The sequence below is a fragment of the Scyliorhinus torazame genome, chromosome 1 (assembly GCF_047496885.1).
Source record: "Scyliorhinus torazame isolate Kashiwa2021f chromosome 1, sScyTor2.1, whole genome shotgun sequence".
NCBI lineage: Eukaryota > Metazoa > Chordata > Chondrichthyes > Carcharhiniformes > Scyliorhinidae > Scyliorhinus > Scyliorhinus torazame.
Genome location: NC_092707.1, coordinates 265,529,934 through 265,553,790, shown reverse-complemented (window position 1 = coordinate 265,553,790; position 23,857 = coordinate 265,529,934). Strand labels below are relative to the sequence as shown.

Genomic DNA, 23,857 nt, shown 5'->3' with positions numbered 1-23,857 from the left:
CCGCTAATGATATGCAAATGGTGTTTACTGTACATGCGTTCTGGACTGCATTGACACCGCTGTCGATGACGGAGAATTGCAATTTGGTGTCAAATAGGCGCCTGCCACAACTTTGATGTTGGAACCAATTCTCCGCCCAATCATTTTTCCCGATTTCGCCATCAGCAAATGGAGAATCCCACCCTCTGAATATCTATCGATCTGAACTCCTTAGTATTTTGAAAACTTCAATCATGCCTTCTCTTAATCTTCTAAATTTCACGGAATATAGTATTAGTTTGTTTAATCTCTCCTCGAAACACACCTACGTATGTGTCATTGCCAATTTGGATTTGTGGCTTCCTATCTCATCATCTAAGTTGTTATTAAATGTAGTGAATAGTTAACGACCCAACACAGCTTCTTGCAGAACACCACGAGAAACATTCTACAAATTAGACAACTTGCCCATTACCCTGAATCTCTTCTCACAGCTAACTTCCAAACCAGGTCAATACTTGTCCACAATTCAACGAGTTTCAACTTTGCAAGCAGGTGGTTGATGCATTTTCTAATATGAAACCATTAGCCAGCCATTGAGGGGCCATTGAGGTCATAGACATAGGATTAAATGTCAGAGACTTGGAACAACGGGTGAAGGTTGTGTGGCTCCAGAATTCATTTCCAGGGTTCATAGTTGAGGCAGAAGCTTATATTAACATTCAAGATTAGATTAGCTAGGGGATAAGGGGAAAATGGTTGAATGAATATCAGAACAGAATCGGCATATGGAACTACAGCAATTTACTCATGTGGATGATTAATGCTTGCATGGTTTGGTTGGGCCAAAAGGTCTGTTCTATGGTTAATTATCCTTCATAAGCGATCCCAGTCCTCACCCAATGTTTACCCGTGCACATGGTCCAGAACAGGGGACTGGATAGGTATCAATAGTAAAAACCCTGATAAGTTTTCCATTCCCTATTCCTTGACCAATGTGGCCATTTATGTCACATTTGTCGCAACATCTGGAGATGTAATCAAACTCAAATCTTGGAATCTGTGGTTTTTTGACAAAGTTACTCTTCCTCAATACTGGCCAACATTAATCTCTCAGCCAACCACCAAACTACAGAAATAAAAATCCCGAGAAGTCTGGACAGGGTAGATAGGGGAAAATTGTTCCCACTCATGAAAGGTTCCAAAATGAGCAAACACAGGTTTAAAATAATTAGTAAAAGAAGCAATATCGATGGGAGGAAAAGCTTTTTCACACAGCAAGTGGTTAGGGTCTGGAATGCTCTGCCTGAGACTGTGTGGAGGCAGGTTCAACCCACACATTCCAAAGGGAATTAGATAGATATCTGAAAAGGAAGAATATGCAGGTTTTGCAGACGACGACCGGAGAATGGAACCCAGTGAGTTGCTCATGCAGAGAGCTGGTGCAAAAACGGTGGACCAAATGGCCTCCTGCTGCGCCATAACAAAACTGTGATTCTGTGAACCACAATTGTTCCAGTCGTTATCCCATTGCCATTTGTGGGACCTTACTGTGCACATATTGGCAGTCCCATTTCCGACTTCACAAAAAAGGTGCTTCAGATCTCATTGAATGATGGCAGATTCGATGGGCCGAGTGGCCGACATCTGCTTCCACACCTTATGGTCTAACGGTTTTATTTGCTGTAAAACACTGACACATTCTGTTGCCATGAAAGAGATGCTATAAACGCAAGTCCTTCCTTTAGCTTTTTTTTTGGAACTTGCTGAAATATTGGTAAAGCAAAGAACTTCAGTGTTTGCCATGATATGCAAAACATTTTGCAGCACTGAATGTAATTTTGTGAATAAATATGAAGGTAATAAGTATGTGCAGTGAAGTGGAATGGAGGTTTATAGTATGTCCAGTGTTTCATAAGAACATAAGAACTAGGAGCAGGAGTAGGCCATCTGGCCCCTCGAGCCTGCTCCGCCATTCAATGAGATCATGGCTGATCTTTTGTGGACTCAGCTCCACTTTCCGGCCCGAATACCATAACCCTTAATCCCTTTATTCTTCAAAAAACTATCTATCTTTATCTTAAAAACATTTAATGAAGGAGCCTCTACTGCTTCACTGGGCAAGGAATTCCATAGATTCACAACCCTTTGGGTGAAGAAGTTCCTCCTAAACTCAGTCCTAAATCTACTTCCCCTTATTTTGAGGCTATGCCCCCTAGTTCTGCTTTCACCTGCCAGTGGAAACAACCTGCCCGCATCTATCCTATCTATTCCCTTCATAATCTTATATGTTTCTATAAGATCCCCCCTCATCCTTCTAAATTCCAACGAGTACAGTCCCAGTCTACTCAACCTCTCCTCGTAATCCAACCCCTTCAGCTCTGGGATTAACCTAGTGAATCGCCTCTGCAAACCCTCCAGTGCCAGTACGTCCTTTCTCAAGTAAGGAGACCAAAACTGAACACAATACTCCAGGTGTGGCCTCACTAACACCTTATACAATTGCAGCATAACCTCCCTAGACTTAAACGCCATCCCTCTAGCAATGAAGGACAAAATTCCATTTGCCTTCTTAATCACCTGTTGCACCTGAAAACCAACTTTCTGCGACTCATGCACTAGCACACCCAGATCTCTCTGCACAGCAGCATGTTTTAATTTTTTATCATTTAAATAATAATCCCTTTTGCCGTTATTCTTACCAAAATATATAACCTCACATTTGTCAACATTGTATTCCATCTGCCAGACCCTAGCCCATTCACTTAGCCTGTCCAAATCCCTCTGCAGACTTCCAGTATCCTCTGCACTTTTTGCTTTACCACTTATCTTAGTGTCGTCTGCAAACTTGGACACATTGCCCTTGGTCCCCAACTCCAAATCATCTATGTAAATTGTGAACAGTTGTGGGCCCAACACTGATCCCTGAAGGACACCACTAGCTACTGATTGCCAACCAGAGAAACACCCATTAATCCCCACTCTTTGCTTTCTATTAATTAACCAATCCTCTATCCATGCTCCTACTTTCCCCTTAATGCCATGCATCTTTATCTTATGCAACAACCTTTTGTGTGGCACCTTGTCAAAGGCTTTCTGGAAATCCAGATATACCACATCCATTGGCTCCCCGTTATCTACCGCACTGTTAATGTCCTCAAAAAATTCCACTAAATTAGTTAGGCACGACCTGCCCTTTATGAACCCATGCTGCGTCTGTCCAATGGGACAATTTCCATCCAGATGCCTCGCTATTTCTTCCTTGATGATAGATTCCAGCATCTTCCCTACTACCGAAGTTAAGCTCACGGGCCTATAATTACCCACTTTCTGCCTACCTCCTTTTTTAAACAGTGGTGTCACGTTTGCTAATTTCCAATCCGCCGGGACCACCCCAGAGTCTAGTGAATTTTGGTGAATTATCACTAGTGCATTTGCAATTTCCCTAGCCATCTCTTTTAGCACTCTGGGATGCATTCCATCAGGGCCAGGAGACTTGTCTACCTTTAGCCCCATTAGCTTGCCCATCACTACCTCCTTGGTGATATCAATCCTCTCAAGGTCCTCACCTGTCATAGCCTCATTTCCATCAGTCACTGGCATGTTATTTGTGTCTTCCACTGTGAAGACCGACCCAAAAAACCTGTTCAGTTCCTCAGCCATTTCCTCATCTCCCATTATTAAATCTCCCTTCTCATCCTCTAAAGGACCAATATTTACCTTAGCCACTCTTTTTTGTTTTATGTATTTGTAGAAACTTTTACTATCTGTTTTTATATTCTGAGCAAGTTTACTCTCATAATCTATCTTACTCTTCTTTATAGCTTTTGTAGTAGCTTTCTGTTGCCCCCTAAAGATTTCCCAGTCCTCTAGTCTCCCACTGATCTTTGCTACTTTGTATGTTTTTTCCTTCAATTTGATACTCTCCCTTATTTCCTTAGATATCCACGGTCGATTTTCCCTCTTTTTACCGTCCTTCCTTTTTGATGGTATAAACCTTTGCTGGGCACTGTGAAAAATCACTTGGAAGGTTCTCCACTGTTCCTCAACTGTTTCACCATAAAGTCTTTGCTCCCAGTCTACCTTAGCTAGTTCTTCTCTCATCCCATTGTAATCTCCTTTGTTTAAGCACAAAACACTAGTGCTTGATTTTACCTTCTCACCCTCCATCTGTATTTTAAATTCCACCGTATTGTGATCGCTCCTTCCGAGAGGATCCCTAACTATGAGATCCTGAATCAATCCTGTCTCATTACACAGGACCAGATCTAGGACCGCTTGTTCCCTCGTAGGTTCCATTACATACTGTTCGAGGAAACTATCGCGGATACATTCTATAAACTCCTCCTCAAGGCTGCCTTGACCGACCTGGTTAAACCAATCAACATGTAGATTAAAATCCCCCATGATAACTGCTGTACCATTTCTACATGCATCTGTTATTTCTTTGTTTATTGCCTGCCCCACCATAATGTTACTATTTGGTGGCCTATAGATTACTCCTATCAGTTTCAAGCTAGTAAGGTTTTTAAAAAAAATTTAGAGTACCCAATTCATTTTTTCCAATTAAGGGGCAATTTAGCGTGGCCAATCCACCTACCCTGCACATCTTTGGGGTGTGGGGCGAAACCCACACAAACACGGGGAGAATGTCCAAACTCCACACAGACAATGACTCAGAGCCGGGATCGAACCTGGGACCTCGGCACCGTGAAGCAGCAGGGCTAACCCACTGCGCCACCATGCTGCCCCACAGCTAGTAATATGGGACACAGTATAGGGTATTTGTTAAAATCCACATATCACGGGTGTCAGGAGATTGTAGAGAATGGGTTTTCCCCAGCACTGAATAAATGGTGTCATATTTTACTGTCATAGCACGTTTTATAAATATGGCTTCTGCTTCAGGAAGTAGATTTTAACAAAGATGAGGTCCTACAGAAGCTGCAGCTGATGGAGCGAGGAGCTTACGATTTTGAAATTCAATGAAGTTCAACACAACAGCTACACACTGGGGAAAATCTGGTCCCTTGGGCTAGGCATTCATGTCAGTAAGTAGTTTAGCACACACGAAGGAAATCCAGTTTCTTTCAAAACTTTACATGTGGGACTCATATAAGCGGCATGTGGTACGTGCTATGTTTCTCTTGACTGCCAAAATATAAAACTTAAGCAAGTTAAAATGTGCCTTCGTGCCACAGGCCAGGTAAAGAGACAAAGTGCAGCCAAACCAAGGCATTGAGGCCCTCTTGATAATGCACAACTGCTTTTTGAAGCAGACCTGCATTTAAACATGGAGCACTGAAACTGCAGAATAAGCCCCATTCCCATAGCAAGATAGATTGCACAGCAGTGCAAAAACTGTTGGATTCTCCGATTTTCAAAGTCACAGCTGACAATTTTAGTTTTGGTTTTTACCTGGTAAACCCCCTGTGGACCAGATCAACAAGCTGGATTCAAAGCAAAATGCTGCAGTGGCTCGAGTTCTGAAATAAAAACGCAAAGTGCTGCAAAACCTCAGCAGCATCTATGGAGAAAGAAGCAGAGTTAATGTTTTGAATCCAATCCAAATCTTCCTCGGAACTCCAGAAGTGAAAGGAATGGTGCTCTCCGCTCATCATACTGACAGATGTCCACGATGTTTGTGTGGGCCTTAAGAACAGAGATTTGATTGGAGCTAGCATCTGTTGCAGCGTACAGCATTCGATAAGGTATCATACTAAAGGCTATTTAATAAGATAAGAGCCTATGGATTTTGGGGTGGTATATAAGCATGGATAGAGGATTGGCTAACCAATATAAGATAGGGAGATGGGATAAGAGGGGCATTTCAAGATGGCAACCTGTGACTAGCACAACCAGCACTCAGTGCTAGGGCCGCAATTATTCACAATATATATCAATGACTTTGATAAAGGAAGTGAATGTACTATTGACAAGTTCACAGATGACACAAAAATAGGTGGGAAGGCAAGTGGTGAGTATGACATAATGCGTCTAGAGAGGGATATTGGTAAGGTAAGGTAAAGTCGCCATAGTTCCAGGTGACCATAGGCTGCTTTCCCCTTTAAGGGGCTGACTGGTGGTGATTTAACCTGAGAATTACCATACCTCAGGCGAGGGGCAAGGTTGAGGTGGTGGGCCTTCATGAATAACTTCGGCCGCTACGGGAATTCAACCTGTGCCGCTGGCCTCGCTCTGCATCATGAACCAGCTGTTTAGCCAACTGTGCTAAACCGGCTCCCCAAGAGGGATATAGGCAGGTTAGGTGAGTGGGTAAAAACGTGGCAGGTGAAATATTGTGTAATAAAACGTGAAGTTATGCACTTTGGTAGGAAGAGTAAAGGAGCTGAGTATTATTTATTTAGAGAAAAAATACAGAAAGTTGCAACTCAGATTGATTTGGGAGTCCTCTGACATAAATCACAAAACCTTAGCATGCAAGTTCTGCAAGTAATAGGGAAGGCAAATTAAATGTTGTTCTTTACTTCAAAGGGAATGGAGTATAAACATAGGGAAGTGTGGCTAAGGTTATACAAGGCACCAGTTAGAACCTGGGATAATGTGAACAGTTTTGGTCCACTTTTCAAAGGAAAGATATCCTGGCATTGGAAGCAGTCCAGAGAAGGTTCACTAAGTTGATCCCGGGTGTAGAGTGATTCTCTTATGAGAAGAGGTTGAGAAGTTTTGGCCTGTACTCGTTGAAGTTTAGAACAATGAGAGGCAACCTTATTGAGACATGTAGGATTCTCAGGCGGCTTATCAGGGTAGATGTTGAGTGGATGTTTCCCCTTGTGAGAGCGTCTAGGACCAGAGGGCATAATTTCAGTGTTAAGGGAGTTGAGGATTAAATCAGATTGACCATGATCTCATTGCAGAGTAGCCTCGGTGAGCCAAATGACCCATTTCTGTTGCATGTGTGAGTAAATAAAGAAACAGTGAAGCGCTTCAACCAATGAGATTGAACAATCCTTACTGAGACATGCAAAGTTTAAACTAGAAAGTATAAGTTAAATTTAAATCATGTGCAGTAAATGGAAACAAATGTGGCAATGCAGAATGGTATTCAGAGACAGGGGGAGTTCAGAGAGAAAAGTAAACACAAATAATTTTAATTTTAATTGTATTAAAATCTCCAACTTTAATTCTGTTTGCCTCCACAGATGCTGCCAGGCCTGTTGAGTTTCTCCAGCACTTTGTTTTTCTAACAAGCTCTATTGTTGCTCTGCATAGTTGGGCTGAAAATGTTTGTGCCCAAAAAGAGATGGAACCTACAGCTTTTGGAGGCAATAATAAACATTTCCGGGTTCTCTGTTCCTTCTGCAAGTGTCGGGAAAAAACATTGTATGCTCATATTCGGATGCCTTTGGAACTGCAGTGTAAGGGTCCTTCCTGTTATTCCATGGTTATTTGCTTATTTTCCCTTTCTTTTATTTTTGCTTTTACGTTTTGATCCATGGATGATTAACATACATCTAATTTTAAGGCAAGCAGCCTGTACCTTTAATTCAAACAGAAGAATCCGGAAGGCTGTGCTGGTTTAAACTGGTGATTGCAGGTGGCCTGGCACTGGTGAGGATTCAGTTCGATTGATTGGCTGGTGGCCAATGAATTGGTCCAAAAGGCTGTACTCTGCCCGGTAACAGGTGGTGATTGGATTGCTCCCACTGGAATATTTTTCAGAGATTGAGTTTGGTTTCAGTTTGACTCCTGGCAGCCTGGGGAAGGTCTGCTATCCTTTCGTCTTTGTTTTCTCCTGAAAGGCTGTGTTTCTGAACTGACAGAGAGCCTTCATGAATCTATGTACAAGCAGAGTCCAGTAGTAACCAATTCTCTTTCATAAAAGGCAAAGCAGAACCAACCAACTCTCTCTACAGAAAGATAGAGGCTTGAATGCGAACATCGAAAGCAAAGTTGAACATCAAGAAGGTCTCTTACCAGAAGGCCTGTTTGCCTGTGAGTGAATGAATCTACAAAGAAGATCATTATCAGCTGTAAACCGGAGACTTTAATCAGCAAGCTTTCTGTGAAGAAAGCGTGCTAAAAGAACCACCATCGGAAGCAAAGATTCTTAACTTTTGACTTTCTTCCTTATTACTTTTCACCCCTTTCCCCCCTCTGTGTTTGTCTGTCTTGTGTCTATGGGTAGAAGATAGAACAGTTAAAGTGGGTGGTACATATTAGCTTGTCGCTACCAAATGTATTTACCGCATATTTCACAGTAGTTCTTGGTATAAATAAACAATAATTGTGCATAAACTTACAAGCCTGGTGACTGTAATTATTGGGCAGCCAAGGGACAAAGACTTTGTGTCTTTTTTAAGAATTATTGGTCAATACACTTGTGTTGTGACTCCGGGTCGAGTGGGGCTAGAATTGACCGTGAACTTGCCCAGGATGCCACAAAAACAGCAAGCAAGTAATAATAGAGAACTTTCATTGTTTTGTGACCTCAGTTTATTTCTGTATTTCTTTTGGCAATAGTATTCTTTACATTGGTCTCCCACTGCCATAATTGATCCAAGCATAAGAATAGCACAGTGTTATCTGGCAGGCATCTAGAAGAATGGTCCAACCATTCATTATGGAATATCTTGATATCCATGCAATGGATTTCAATGGAATGAAAATTGGATGGTTTACTGTGTGGTCCTGGCAGAGCAGAGTTGAACAGTGGTATCCAGGTTAGGGAAGATTAGGTTCACTTGGTGACACTATTAGTGACTCCTTTTGTCCCTTAACTCAGGATGGTTGGGGAACTGATAGGGCAATAATTGCCTGAACGAAAGAATGAGAAAGACTTGCATTTATGTAACAGGTGGGATTCGCAGGACTCACGCAGCTTGTTTTCCGGCGCAGGAAGCAGTTCATCATTGGCTGCTGGCGGGATCTTCCGGTCCTGTCAATGTCTACAGCGGTTTGTATGGCTCGCCCATCCTGTCACTGGCGAACCCGCCGCAGGGCATTGCTTTCAGCTGAACCCAGAAGATCCTGCGGCAGGAGTACTGCAAACCCCACCATACAGGCAAGATTTAGCTGCTATAATAGCCATAGAGGCGCAAATCTCGGATTTGCTGCTAAATCTCCCAAGAGGCCAAAAACAGAAGTTGCTCCGGTAAGGTTTCAGAATGTGACCTCCCCAGACTCTCCTCAATGGTGAAATGCACATGAATTTGAATCTATTATAATACCATTCGCATGGTTAACGTCACATCCTCAGCCCTCATTGAATCTTCTCACCCACCAGATACGAGTTATGACTGTTCATTAAAAATGGGTACCTGGCACCATGATTTCCAAGAGCCAGGAAGGGAGTGAACACTATTGTCTCTATCTAGCACCAGAACACCAGGGTGTCCTTGAGGACAGAGCCACTGGCCAGCTCTGGCGAATGGGGCTTGGGCTGGTCCCAGAGGAGGCGGTGGGGGGTAGGGGGGTGGGAGGGGGGACAGTTCTGGGGAATGAGGGTCAAGGGTTTCTGGGAATGGGGCTCAGCTGGTGTGGATGGTCCTGAAGTCTGCTGTCTGTGTTGTTTAAAAATACTTAGAAGGCTGTGTTAGTCTGATGTCTGTGGCAAGGAGGTATGGGATGGTTACAGGCCACATGGAGTAGGGGTGAGGTGTGATGAGAGTCAAGGAGTGGACCTTTGGGCTGGGTGGATGAGACCCTAAAAGAGAAGGCAGCAGGGTGTCCAGCCTGCAGGGATGGGGGGCAAAAACTGTGGAGTTGCTGACCCTGGAGGAATGTCCCTGGAGAGGGAATATGCAGTGTCCATGGGCATCATTGAGGCTTTCCGTGCATGGTGAGCACCACAAGGTCTGAAGTGACACTGTCTGATGTCTCACGGCTAGCCAAGCAATATTAGAATGGAGCCAGTAGTCCTGGCTATTCTTCTTATTACAGCGCTGGAGAAGCACAGACTCCAGCAGCAGCGTGCAGCGGCACCCAGGGAAGACCCAGCTGCAGGGGACCAGGGGACGGTAGGGCAGGTTCAGGGGCTGGAGGCCACTCTGGTCGTAGAACGGGCACGAAAGCGCAACAGGAAATGGAGGGTGTACTCCTATTGCATGTGCCATAGGAGACTTTGTCTCACCATGGAGACTGCGGCATCTGAGCCATATCCTCGCTGACTTAGTACCAGGCGGTGCTGGAGGACACCCACTCCTTGTGGCCATGAAAATCACAGCAGCCCTGAACCTTTACGCAATGGGTCGCCCGGTGGCGGCGATGGTGTAAGTGGTCGCATATTTGGTGGCTCCCGCTGAAGGTGGAATCTCTTGGTCCTTTCCCACCCGATTTAGGGGGTGTTTGCTGGTGTGAGGTGCATGCGCACTTAGGAATTGAAGTACTCCAACGGTGGGCCCAGTTTATGACTTACCAGACAAGGACTGTAACAAGTAAGAGGCAGCGGCTTGAGCGAAAATTCATTCGAGGTGCGACAAAGGGAAATATGGCGGAGGGTGCGGGCATCGTTGCCTGCCCAGTAATCTGCCAAACAACTTGTGGAATTTTTGGGCGCGAAGTTCCAGCAGCAGAGGCAGGAGGCCTCAGAAGGCCTAGCAAAGGCGGTGGATCCGCTTAGGATGGCTGTCGAGAGAATGGAGCAGAGGCTAGATGTGCAGGATCTGGCACTCCAGAAGATGAAGGAGCATGAGCACCTGCTGGCCTTGCGGGAGATGGAGATGGTGCTCATGGTGGACAGCCATAAGAGGTTGAGGGAGAAGGTGGAGGGCCTCGAGTACCATTCCATGAGGCAGAAACTCCGGATCGTGGGGCTGGCTGAGGGGATCGAGGGAATGCAGGCTGCAAAGCATGTGGCGAATATGTTGGAGAAGTTGGTAGGGGAGGTGGTCTTTGACTGTCTCCTCGAGGTGGATCGAATGCATAGTGTGCTGACGAGGAGGCCAAACGCGGGGAGCCACCGTGGGCGATGGTGGTGCGGATGCATCGTTTTGTTGATAAGGAGAAGTTATTAAGGTGGGCAAAGCAACAAAAAAGTGTACCTGGAAGGGAAACATGCTGAGAATCTATCAGGACCTGGGTACGGAGTTGGAGAAGAGGCATGCCGATTACAATTGGATTAAGGCTGCACTGTACAAAGAAGGGGTGAAATTTGGGGTGTTGTATCCTGCTCGACTGTGCATCACACACCAGAATCTAGAGATTTATTTTGAAACGCCGCAGGAGGCAAGTAAATTTATGAGAGACAATGGACTGGGAGGTGTGTGAAGACATTTAACTTTGGAGATGCTAAAGTGGGGAATGTGGGTTTAGACAATGGGTGTATTATTGTATTTAATGAATATGGGTGCGGAATGGGTATGTGTATTTTTTACTGGTTTGGGGGATCTGCAGATGAAGGGCGGTTGGGGGAAGGGTGCAGATGGAGACCCCAAAGTGGGGGCCACCATGTTAGCTGGTTGGCTAGTTAATGGGAGTGAAGTGGGGGGTCGACCTGTGGAGGGAGTGGGAAAAGGGGAGGGGTGGTTGGGTTTTCTTTGTCTTTGTTTATGGGGTGGAGCAGGGGGGGAGGGGGTGGGGAGGAATGCTGATGTGGGTGGTGTTGATGTGACACAGTTGGTTGAGAGATGATGATGGTGGACATCTTGAGAATGGCCAGAGGGTAAACAAATCGTGGATCTGGGGGAGCTGGCGAAAGAGGAGTTATGCGTGGTTGGCGAAGGGAGTGGGGGGCGTGGCAGAGCTCCCCGACCCAGTTGATTACGTGGAACATATGTAGTTTAAATAGCTCAGTCAAAAGGTCACGCGTTTTCGCACATTTAACAAATTTGAAGGTGGTGTTGTGTTTCTTCTGAAGACGGACCTGAGGCTGGGGGACCAGACAAGGATAAGGGGGGTCTGGGTGGGGCAGGTGTTACACTCGGGGTTGGAGATGAAGATGTGGTGGGGTGACGGTGCTGATCAACAAGAGAGCGGTCTTTGAGGTCAGCAATATTGTAACCAATCCGGGGGGTAGGTTTGTGATGGTTCGTGGCAAGCTCGAGGGGATGCCTGTGGTACTAGTGAATGCATATGCCTCAAATTGGGATGATGAGGATTTCTTAAGGAGGGTTCCAGGGAAGGCTCCAGACCCAGACACCCGGTGGATGATTGTGGGGGGAGATTTTAATGCGGTTCTGGTTCCTAGGCTGGACCGGTCGTGTCCTCGGTCCCTGAAGGTTTCAACTCTGGTGAAGGAATTGTTGGGGTTTATGGAATGTATGGGGGAGGGGGCAGCCCCATGACGGTTTGAGAGGCTGAGGGCGAAGGTTTTTTTACTTCTTGCACATGCACCATGTGTACTCCCGGATTGATTTCTTTGTCTTAGACAAGGCGTTGTTGGCAGGGGTGGTTGGATTGGAATATTTGGCGATCGTGGTCTCTCACGACTGCCACACTGGGTTGATTTTCGGGTAGTGCAGGGGGAGATTCAGCAGCCGCAGTGGAGGTTGGATGTGGGGTTATTGGTGGATAAGGGGTCTGTGAGAGGGTGAGGGTGGCCATCCGAAATTATTTGGAGCTGATCAATACGGGGGAGGTTTCTGCCTCCATGCTGTGGGAGGCGCTGAAAGTCGTGGTTATGGAGGGAATTTATTTTGCTTCTGGCATGTGGGGCAGGCTGAGAGGCTGAGGTTATTGGAATACATTCTGAAGGTGGACCGGAGATATTCAGTGACGCCTGAGGGGGCGTTACTAAATGAGAGGCAGAGGCTCCAGATGGAGTTTGGGCTGGTGTCCACTGGAAAGGCGGCAGGACAATTGTGTAGAGCCAGTGGGGTGGTATATGAGTACGGGGAGAAAGCGAGCAGGATTCTAGTGCACTAGTTGAGGAAGCAGGTGACGGCAAGAGAGATTGGAAGGGTGAATGATGATAGGAGTGTGGTGATCTTTGTGAGGGGTTTCCTGGATGGAAGGCGTAGTGATCACAAAGACACATAAAGCTCTTTTGAAGAACTAAACTAATTTTATTAACACTACTAAATTTGAGTTTGACACTTATTCTGAATAGCAAACATACATGTAAGAATTATGCAATGTGTATTAAATTATGTTTACATTTGTTTTTGTACTTTCTGTTATTATAAAATCATAAATGCCTTTACAAAATGTTTTTTTTAAAGTATTTTGGAACTGTTGTACAGTCCGAAACACAACTATGAGTTTGCACCCAGCAAGATCCCACAAACACCAAGGTGATGATGACCAGATAGTCTGTTTCTATTGCATTTATTCAGGTGTAAATATTGGCCAGGACATGGCATCCACCTGAGAGGGCAGATGGAGCCTCAGTTTAATGTTGCACCTGAAAGTCATCACCACCATCAGTGCAGCACTCCCTCATTGCTGCTCAGGAGCGTCAATCCAGATTTTGATGTTCAATTGTCTGAACCCACAACCTCCTGACTCAGAAGCGAAAGTACTGCCAACTGAACAGCCTGGGTTAAGTTTATCTTATGGAGAGATGCATGTGGGCCATGATACCAACTGAACCAACAGAAGGGCAGCATGGTAGCACAGTGGTTAGCACTGCTAACTCAGTGCCAGGGACCCGGGTTCAATTCTGGCCTTGGGATACTGTCTATGTGGAGTTTGCACGTTTTCCCCATGTCTGCATGGGTTTCCTCCAGGTGCTCCGGTTTCCTCCCACAGTCCAAAGATGTGCAGGTTAGGTGGTTTGGCCATGCTAAAATTGCCCCTTAGTGTCCTGATACAGACGCCTGGTCAGCACCCAACAATGGCGAAGAGATTGAACCAGATGCGTAACTTTTTAAAGTTTTAAGACGGTGCAGAAAGATCGATTCGTTCTGGGAGTGATAATATAAGAAATAGGACTTGATTATTTTATAAACAAACTTCATTAAAATGAAAGAAAAGTAAACAATATTTGAACTCTTAAACTTGAACTCTACCACTAACAGATTACATGTTGTTTCTTAACCTTAACACTAGTTCCCATCAAACAACATTTTTCATGAAGATACAGCTCTAGTTCCACTTACATATACAGGCAAAGGCAACACTTGTATTTAGGAAACACGTTCTTCTGTAAGGAACATTCACTCAGAACCCTTTTCCAAAACCTTCTCTCTCTGGCTTTTTTCATGACCTCCTCGGTGGCTGCTTACATCTTTTTCTGTCGAGCATAATCCATGACTTGTCTCATGGCTGCTCACATCCTTCTTTTTTTTACTTGTCTCTCTTCTCGCTCTCTCTCTCAGCTCTACCCAGCCCTTCAAACCAAGGTCCTCCTCTGGTATGTCCAGACTGGAACTTATCAATTGTAATTTGCGCTGCTTGATTGCCCAATCCTTTACATAAAAAAACCCAGAGTTATTCCATTCATATGCAACTACCTTTTCATTGATGAACAAATGGGTCATCACACTCTGTAATGGGTTAATAGCTTGTCAAACAAGGTTGTCCCAAATGGCAATTGATCTTGAGTAGATCATCCTGTGTATTCCCACTAATGAGGTTACGCCTGAATACAACAAGGTAAAAGCCTGCTGCTAGCAGTCCTTTCTTTCAGTCTCTTTAACCGCTAAATTGCCTGCTACATTTTGAACCTCATTTCGGGATCCAAGTTCCAAATATCTCCTTATCATGATCGCCCAAAGATGTCCAGGTTATGTGGGGTTATGGGAATACGTCAGTGGAGTGGGTCCAGGTGGAATGCTTTTTCACAGGGTTGATGCAGACTTGTTCCAATCCACAGATGGCTACATGTTATTACAATAGTGTTATTATTTGTCCCATGCCTACCTTCCAATTGCTACATATATTCGCTCAAATGCTTACAGGAAGTTAAGCTCCCAAGGCAATTGCAGGATGGCAACAAAAAAAGGAATCAAGGATGAACAAAGGGCTAGATTTTGCATGGACAATAATTGCAGGGTTAACAGCACTCACAGTGGAAACAGAGTAAACATAACAGCAACGTCTGACTTCCAATGTGAAAATCCAAACATTGCTGTCAGACATACACCATTCCTCCATAGGATGCACTGTTGCAGTTTTCACTAATATACTTAACACTGATGCAATGGCTTTAATTTGGGGTATTTTACCACTAAATTTGGCAAACGTTTTTCTGGCTGATGCATTCAGAAGTAAATGAGTTTTTAACTGAGAAAAAAGTGATAATTAACATCAAGCAATCTCCCTCACGTGAAAATGTAATTTTTAAAGTGTGGAGCTTCATTCCTTTGGAAGGTAATTCGTTTTGGTGATGTAAATAAAGTGAAAGTTAACATTTTTTGAATTTATTTTTTCTGTCTATCTCTTTGAACTCACCCTTTCTCTGAATCCCATTCTTTATTGCCACATTTTACTAAATGTCCTGCCCATGATTTAAATTTAATTTGTACTTCCTAGTTTAGACAATGCATGGCTCAGTAAGGACTGTCCAAGCTCATTGGTTAAAGAGCTTTCTGTTTTACTCAAAGATGCGATGGGTGCCCTGCAAAGAACACCACGCTGTATCAGATGCCAGATTCAATCAAATATGTGCTCTAAAACCCACGCAACCTTTATGGACAACTGTTAGTGTGATGAGCAGAGAGCACCATTCATTCTGCTCTGATTGAAAATCCAGGAACTGGATTCATCGTTTTTGGGACGATGTCCCCACGTCATCGTAAAAACTGTGGCCTTTCATGATAGAAAAACTGGTGTGAAAGGGCCACCTATTCATAGCCCCGCAGGGGGATAGTAGTGAACCGTCGGGAAGCTCGCAGATTTTGCCGCACATCCGGGTCAGAGGCCGCACATGCACTCGGCGGCGGCCTGGCCGCACCGTACTCCATGACGGGCTCATTTGGAGCTGGACCCTCCAAATAGTGCACCCGATCGGCCGCTTACCCGACCCGGACTGCCCACACAAAATGAGCCCGCTGCCGTATAAGGTCTCCCTTGCCCTCGATTCGGCCCGCCCCCGACCATTGCAGCCATGGACTGAGTCCGCAGCTGCCACACTAGTATTCTGACCGACAGGACCACATTAGATCCACGTCGTCGGGACTTCAGCCAGTCGGGGGCGGAGAATGGCTGGGCAATGACCAGCAATGGCCGCAGGTAGGGGATACACGGCGCGCAGTACTCGCTTTTCGGGGCCTGAAGAATCAGGGAACCGGTACCAGTCCCGGATTCGTGCGCGGAAATGGATTCTCCGCCCCGGCGCCGGCCGCAATTTTGGTGTCGGGGTGCGGAGAATCCAGCTCCAGTCCTTTATATTGAGAGAGAGATATCTGTACAGGAATAAATTCAAACATCATGGAAAGAGTAGAAGAAGCAAATACATCTAAGAAATCAAGAAAAGTTAATTTCAAAACTTGCTTTCCATCCTGTTTTTAAGCACAAGCTTAAAGCTGTATTTTCGGCACATGCTTCTTACTATGAAATGACTTGGGAATAATGATAACTAGAATCTGCACCAGGGAATGCTTTGCTCGTCCATGACAGGCAATTATCTTCCTTTCAGCACAGTTTCACCATAGTGTGGAAATACACAGATGGGACTCAACGTGAAGCCCAAAACTTTATTTCTATGTTTTTAACGCTCTCTCCAGAAACTTGTTTCATTGTGTGTGGCTAGGATCCCAGCAATGGTGGAACAAGAAGGAGAGGCACTTCCAGGATGGAAAACAAACTTTAGGAATGCTATAAAAATAGAGGAATGGAACTTTACCTTTACATATTGGTCAAATATTAATGAGTACTTGTGGTACAGGGGAAACCAACGTAGCTAAGACTGAAAACTAGGGAAAATTAACACAAAAAAGCAGATGCCAGGGCCTGATTGTGACAGTACAAATTATAGAACTGATATTTTGTTATTCTGTTTCATCGCTCTTATTGTAAGTTGGTGTGGAGAAAGGGGCAGAATGGTCGTCCTTAACCAAGGGAGACTGGGCAGTGGATTTGTTGGAGTTTAGGGAGCTAGAGGATTCAGACTACATAATTAAAAGTCCAACAGCAGAAACCGATGCATCTTAGAAACTCAGAGGTTGCAGACACAATGGATCAATAAAGATTTACGGATTTAGTTTAAGGTGATTAAATTAGGTTTTTAAGGTAATTGAAAGGGAAAATAGAGAGTGAATCTATTTCCTCTGATTGGAAAGTCCAGGACAAGAGGACACAATCTTAAAATTATAGTCAGACCATTCTGAGATGATGCCAGGAAGGCCTCCTTCACACAAATGATATGGAATTCTCTCCCTGAATATGCTAGGTCAAGTAGAAATTTCAAAACTGAGACTGAGTGATTTTTGTGATGGTATTCAGGAACAGGCAGCTAGGTTGGGTAAGTGGAGTTAAGATACAGGTCAGCTTTGAGCTAATTGAATGATGGAACAGGCTCGAGGAGCAGAACGGCCTCCTCATGTTCCTCTATGACACTGGTGAATCTAGCTGCAGACTGCTGTTTGTCATTTTTATAAATGACCTGGAGGAGGGCGTAGAAGGATGGGTGAGTAAATTTGCAGATGACACAAAAGTCGGTGGAGTTGTGGACAGTGCGGAAGGATGCTACAAGTTACAGAGGGACATAGATAAGCTGCAGCGCTGGGCTGAGAGGTGGCAAATGGAGTTTAATGCAGAAAAGTGTGAGGTGATTCATTTTGGAAGGAATAACAGGAAGACAGAGTACTGGGCTAATGGTAAGATTCTTGGCAGTGTGGATGAGCAGAGAGATCTCGATGTCCATGTACATAGATCCCTGAAAGTTGCCACCCAGGTTGAGAGGGTTGTTAAGAAGGCGTACGGTGTGTTAGCTTTTATTGGTAGAGGGATTGAGTTTCGGAGCCATGAGGTCATGTTGCAGCTGGCCAAAACTCTGGTGCGGCCGCATTTAGAGCATTGCGTGCAATTCTGATCGCCGCATTATAGGAAGGATGTGGAAGCATTGGAAAGGGTGCAGAGGAGATTTACCAGAATGTTGCCTGGTATGGAGGGAAGATCTTATGAGGAAAGGCTGAGGGACTTAAGGCTCTTTTCGTGAGAGAGAATTGAGGCATGCAAGATGAACAGAGGATTGGATAGGGTGGACAGTGAGAGCCTTTTTCCTCGGATGGTGATGTCTAGCACGAGGGGACATAGCTTTAAATTGAGGGGAGATAGATATAAGACAGATGTCAGAGGTAGGTTCTTCACTCAGAGAGTAGTAAGGCGTGGAATGCCCTGCCTGCAACAGTAGTGGACTCGCCAACACTAAGGGCATTCAAATGGTCATTGTATAGACATATGGATGATAAGGGAATAGTGTAGATGGGCTTTAGAGTGGTTTCACAGGTCGGCGCAACATCGAGGGCCGAAGGGCCTGTACTACGCTGTAATGTTCTAATGTTCTACTCACTGGTTTTTCACACTTCCTAATGCAACTTCCGATAAATATGAATATTTTTGGTCATACCAGTTGTTGCAGGGCTTCATTTTCTCTGCCTCCAGGTAGGCTGCTTACATTGACCCATACATTTTACATTGCTGGACCAGACAAATCTTCTCCGAACATCAAAGTCGAAATTGTTTTTAAACACCACAAACTTAAGCTTGCACTTCCTCAGTCATTTAATAATCACAATTCCAACTCTGTTTTTGTCAAAATCCTTTTCACAATGTACATAAGCACCTCCAGCTCAGGTACCTTCTTCAACCACTTCTATTAAAATTCAGGTCTAAACTATCAAGCCTCGATTAAAGAAGTGAGATGGGAAGACGCAATATTGTAGTATTCTGTAATCACCAGAACTCCCTAAGGATTTCCCCTTATCCTTGATTACCATAGTGGTTGTCATTTTAAATAATCCAATAGTTCAGTCAATCTTATATCACTTGTTATTAAATTGTTAATATTGGAACGGTGTGTGTAATGTAATCTGAAAGTCACTTTCAAAGCATGGAGCAAAATTCATTAACCCATGAGAAAGAGAGGGCAGGGATCACAAAGAGGGATTAACTAGCGCCCATCCTTTCCAAAGCAGACAGGCAATAAACTCTGTGTTGCCTGCTCACTTAACAGATAGTTATCATTGTCAATGAACAACATAGCTCCAGGAACCTGGATTCAGCGGCACAAGAAATTATATGACATCACAATCACTGCTCTGTGGCCAACCAGACTCTCATATTGATGGAAGAAGGGGGAATAAACCTCTCACTGGAGTCCAGTGTCAGGGTGATACTAGTGTCATGTGCTGCCAAGCTGTAGAGTTTTAGTTGTTTGTCACCAGCAGCCACCCTCTGCCTACTTGGCTAATCCCAACCCATACCAACCTTTGCCGATAATCTCCGATCATCGGTATGTGCAGTGTATTCCTAGGAGTGGGAGAGCATGTATGCCATGACAAGCAAACAGAAAACACAGTGTGCATTTACTTCTAAGCAGAAATTTGATCATCAGCAAAACTCCCAAGTGAGAACAATGTCTATCAATTGATAATGGTAGGCTGAAAGTTGTACAAGTGAAACTTCAGGTCACTGCGGTAAGTCAATTTATTTGTAAGGGCCTTTTTTTCCCCTCCATTGCTACAGATCTCTGGATACCAGCAGCCCCTTGTCACCCAAGGCATTTATACTCTTTTTAAAAATATACAGATGATCCATAAATTAAACAACAATAGCAGGGGATGACAATCCTGGTGGGACACTGTAGCTAAGACGAAAGGTCCAAGGAAGTGTAATTAACTAAACCAGGATACCGTTCTCACGGGTGATGATGCAGACTCACATCCCTTTAAACAGTCGCACAAGATCAATAAACTCAGCATTCCATGACTGAATCGAACCCGGGCTGCACGCAGCAGTGAAAGCACCAAATCTTAACTACTAGACTACCAGGGAAGCCCCCCACGCCCTCCACCAACCACCCCCATCCACCCCCCACCCCCGCTCCACCCCCACTCCACCCCCCACCCCACCCCTCAAGATTCTGTTATGTGCACCAAAACCCAAAACAGTGTTCTCAGGGTCTTTGTCTGTGGATGGGGCACAGCTGAATCTGGTGCCATGTGTGCATTCTCTCCAGCAGGGACCACTCACCAGCAATCGAGGGCACAAACTTTGATTGTCTTATTTCTCTGTACCTCAGGGACTCTCAGTACATTTAAAGCACGTGAACGACTGGCTTGGCTCAGATTAGGCAACTTAGAGTAATCGTCAAACTTTGCACCTTCTGGCCACAGCTATACCGGTGGCACAATGTCGTACCTCTGTCCACTGTGCCAACACTGAACACGCAAGTTTAAATAGTCTTCTACTGGGTTAGCAGCATTACGGTACTGCCAATGATAGGTACTGTACGATTGACCTTCCCATCTGTGCACACTTCCCAATTACGAGGATTTAAACTGAAGTTGCGCTGATGCAATTTATATTTAGATCTTTGTTTATAGTAATATGTTTACTGGTGTTTAGAGATTTGCTATGGATCTGACTTAAGTTTAATGATGCCTATCTCATTGTTAATTTCAGTTATTACAGATAATTGCTAACATAAGAGGTATGTAATAAGTAAATAACCACAAACCTGCAAAGGGCAAAAACCCTTATTAAGAATGTCTCCATACACAGATTTTTCTGCAAGTCCATAAGGCTTTCAAAGCAATGAGGAACACGGTCTCCGTAATAGATCTTAATGAATCCGGTTTAATTTCTGCACTCGCCTAGATTCTTGTCAGCATTCTCCAAAGAAACTGATAGTCTCCAACACCGCACCTCTTCATTCGGGTGTCACTCTAAGCAGAATGGGGTAAAAGGATTACTGCGGTATGCCTGACACATCTATTGTCTGCGAAGACTGAATAAATGAAGTAATCTAACCCGAGGAGAGATAACAAAACACAATATGTGTACAGACCCCTTCTTTCACTGGCAGTTTCCCATGAAGCTGCCAAATTGTTTCTAATGGAGCCCAATGTCGTTTCACCCAGCGATATTAACTCATGGGGACTAATTGATGTGAAGTGCTGTAATCCTGACTATGTCGCAGGATGAAAGGCTCAAGTCTTTTAAGCTAAATCACAAGTTACTAAGCCAAACAGAACATTATATCGATGGAGTAACTGGGTGAAAAATAATATAAATCCAAAATGCTTAACTCTACTCCATTCACGTTGAGGGTCAGACAATCGAACTGAACTCCGGGCACAATGAGTGCGGTTAGTTTGTGTTACACATGGTTGTACGTAACTAAACTGACTGAGGAATATAAAACAACGTAAAAAATGATTTTGCAGCAATAGCTTGTAAAGTATTTTCTGTAAAATGACTCTAACAGATCATACAAACATACACGGTCGATTTTAGTGGGCAGATGAACAAATTGCAGATTTACATTTCTGGGAACAAACAATGAACCTCAAAACAACGCGCTTAAGTGAAAATTTCCTCTTAACATTCAGAGCCGATTTTTATTAGGGGCCCCTGATTAGAAAATGTGGAAAGTAATGCAAGTTAATGAACTAAATTCTGAATAAAATCATTTGACACTCAGAGACATAGAGAATAGGAGCAGGAGTAGGCCATTCAGACTCTCAACCCTGCTGCACCATTTAATTCATTCATGCCTGATCTTCAGGCTCAACAGCATTTTCCTGCACTGTCTCCATAACTATTGATATCTTTAATATCGAGAAAACTATCGACCCCAGTCTTGACTATTCTCAATGACTGAGCCTCCACAGCCTTTTTCCTATCATATTTTGATATTAGAATGCACTCTTCATTTTCTTTTTAGGTTTTATGGATAGAGGCATTTACAAGGGTCCTTCCTGTGTGTTCCCTTATTTCGCCTTTTGTTTATTTTGCCGTTACATTTTTGATCCTTGGGTGATTAATGGACATACCTCTTTAAGGCAAGCAGCCTGTATCTTAATTCAAGCAAAGGAATCCAGAAGTTGCAGGAGAGATCACGTTGCTACCTTGTGCTGGTTTAAACAGAAGCTGCAGACTTGTTAGTGCCAGAGAGAGATGGGGGGACTCAGTTTGATTGATTGGCTGGTGGTTAATGAATTGGGCCAAAGAGCCGCATTCTGCCCGGCAACTGGTGGTGATTGGATTATATCTCAGTGGAATGCTTTTCAGAGTCCCAGGGAGTTTCCGTTTTGATTCTCGCAACACATTAACTTTCTCCAGAAAAGCTGCGATGACTGCTATCTGTCTCTCCAGAAAGGCTGCTATGAATGCTGTATTTTGGAACTTACAGGAAAAGCATTACAGGCTGTGTAAATAAAGACCAGAACCTGCTATCTCTCTCCAGAAAATCTGTGAGTGCTGCATTCTTGAAACAGAAAAGAATCTGAATGAATAAATGTACAGAGTTGACCAGTACAGGCTGCAAACATGATCATAATAACAATGATAATAATCTTTATTCTCACAAGTAGATTTACATTAACACTGCAATGAAGTTACTGTGAAAAGCCTCTCGTTGGCACACTCCAGCGCCTGTTCGGGTACATGGAGGGAGAATTCAGAATGTTCAATTCACCGAACAGTACGTCTTTCAGGACTTGTGGGAGGAAACCGGAGCACCCGGAGAAATCCCACTCAGACACAGAGAGACTGTGCAGATCCGCACAGACAGTGACCCAAAGCTGGGAATCAAACCTGCGACTCTGGCGCCGTGGAGCAACAGTGCTAACCAATGCGCTACCCAGATTTCAACCAGCAAGCTTGCTGTGAGGAAAGGTGTGCTAAAAGCCATCATCTGAAACCAAGAGTCTTTTCCTTTTACTTCAGGTTTTACCCCTTTCCACCCCTCTGTGCTTGTCTGTAGTATGTGTGTGAATAAAGGGTGGGGCAGGTTAAAGTGGAAATTAGGTATTAGATAATAGTTAACCAGTTGTATTTGCTGCATATTTCATCATTGTTCTTGTTATAAATAAACAGTAATTGTGCTTACATTTACAAATCTGGTGACTGTAATTCTGGGGTAGCTAAGGGCCAAAGATGACAGGTATGTTTCTAAGCATTATTGGCTAATTCTCACGTGTTTCGACTCCAGGACAAGTGGGGCTAGAATTGACTGCACACTAGCCTAGGGTGTTGTAACACATTGCTTTATCATTTTAATGCATCAGTGGTACACAAATGCATTGTTTTGTTGTTTACGTTGCTATTCACTTTATAGAGGCAATAGGTGTGATCCATCACGCAAGAAGCCACGTGTTTCGTGATGACGGTACACTTTTGTAATTGGTTACATTATTGCTCAAGTACTGAGCAAGTCCATATGGTCTCAGAACAGGCAATGGACTCTAAATCACAGGTTCAAGGTGCAGACTTGCAATTCTTTTCTCCCGCTGTGCAGAGGATCTTTAACCCAACATTACTCTTAGAAATTACATACTGAACATCATTGATCTCTATAATGTCATCTATGGCTCAATACAAATACTTTCACCTGTAGCTCAGAAAAATTGTGAGTTTGACTCGTTTTCCAATCACTTGATCATAAAATTTATGCCGACACGTCAGTGTAGTTGCGAGGGTGTACAGCACTGTCAGAGATGCTTGTCTTTCGGTGGGGACATCAAACTGAGGCTTTGGCTACCCTCTCAGGTGGATGCACTGTAGCACAGTGGTTAGCACTGCAGCCTCACAATGGCAGGGATCTAGGTTCAATTCCACCCTAGGATGCCTGTCTGTGTGGAGTACAGGTTAGGTGGATTGGCCACACTAAATTTACCCTTAGTGTCCAAAGATTAGGGGGGTTACAGCGATAGGGCGGGGGAGTGACCCTGGGTGGGGTGCTCTTTTGCAGGATCGATGCAGTCTCAATAGGCAGAATGGTCTTCTTCTGCACTATAGAGATTCTATGATATAAGATCCCGTGTGTTTCAGCAAAAACACATTCTAGTTAAATCATTTCAATACAAAA

General features: G+C 44.2%; 1 long non-coding RNA gene across 3 annotated transcripts in view; it reads right to left on the bottom strand.

Moving 5' to 3' along the window:
• LOC140421246 (uncharacterized) overlaps positions 1 to 23,857 on the bottom strand; it is a 115,261-nt gene that overhangs the window by 16,100 nt on the left and 75,304 nt on the right. For 2 of the 3 annotated variants that reach the window (XR_011946701.1, XR_011946703.1), the window contains exon 3: positions 20,504 to 20,711. The exons of the other annotated variant lie outside the window; for it this stretch is intronic. This is a non-coding gene — a long non-coding RNA (uncharacterized lncRNA). The remainder of the gene's footprint in view (positions 1 to 20,503; positions 20,712 to 23,857) is intronic. 3 annotated transcript variants of the gene reach the window in all.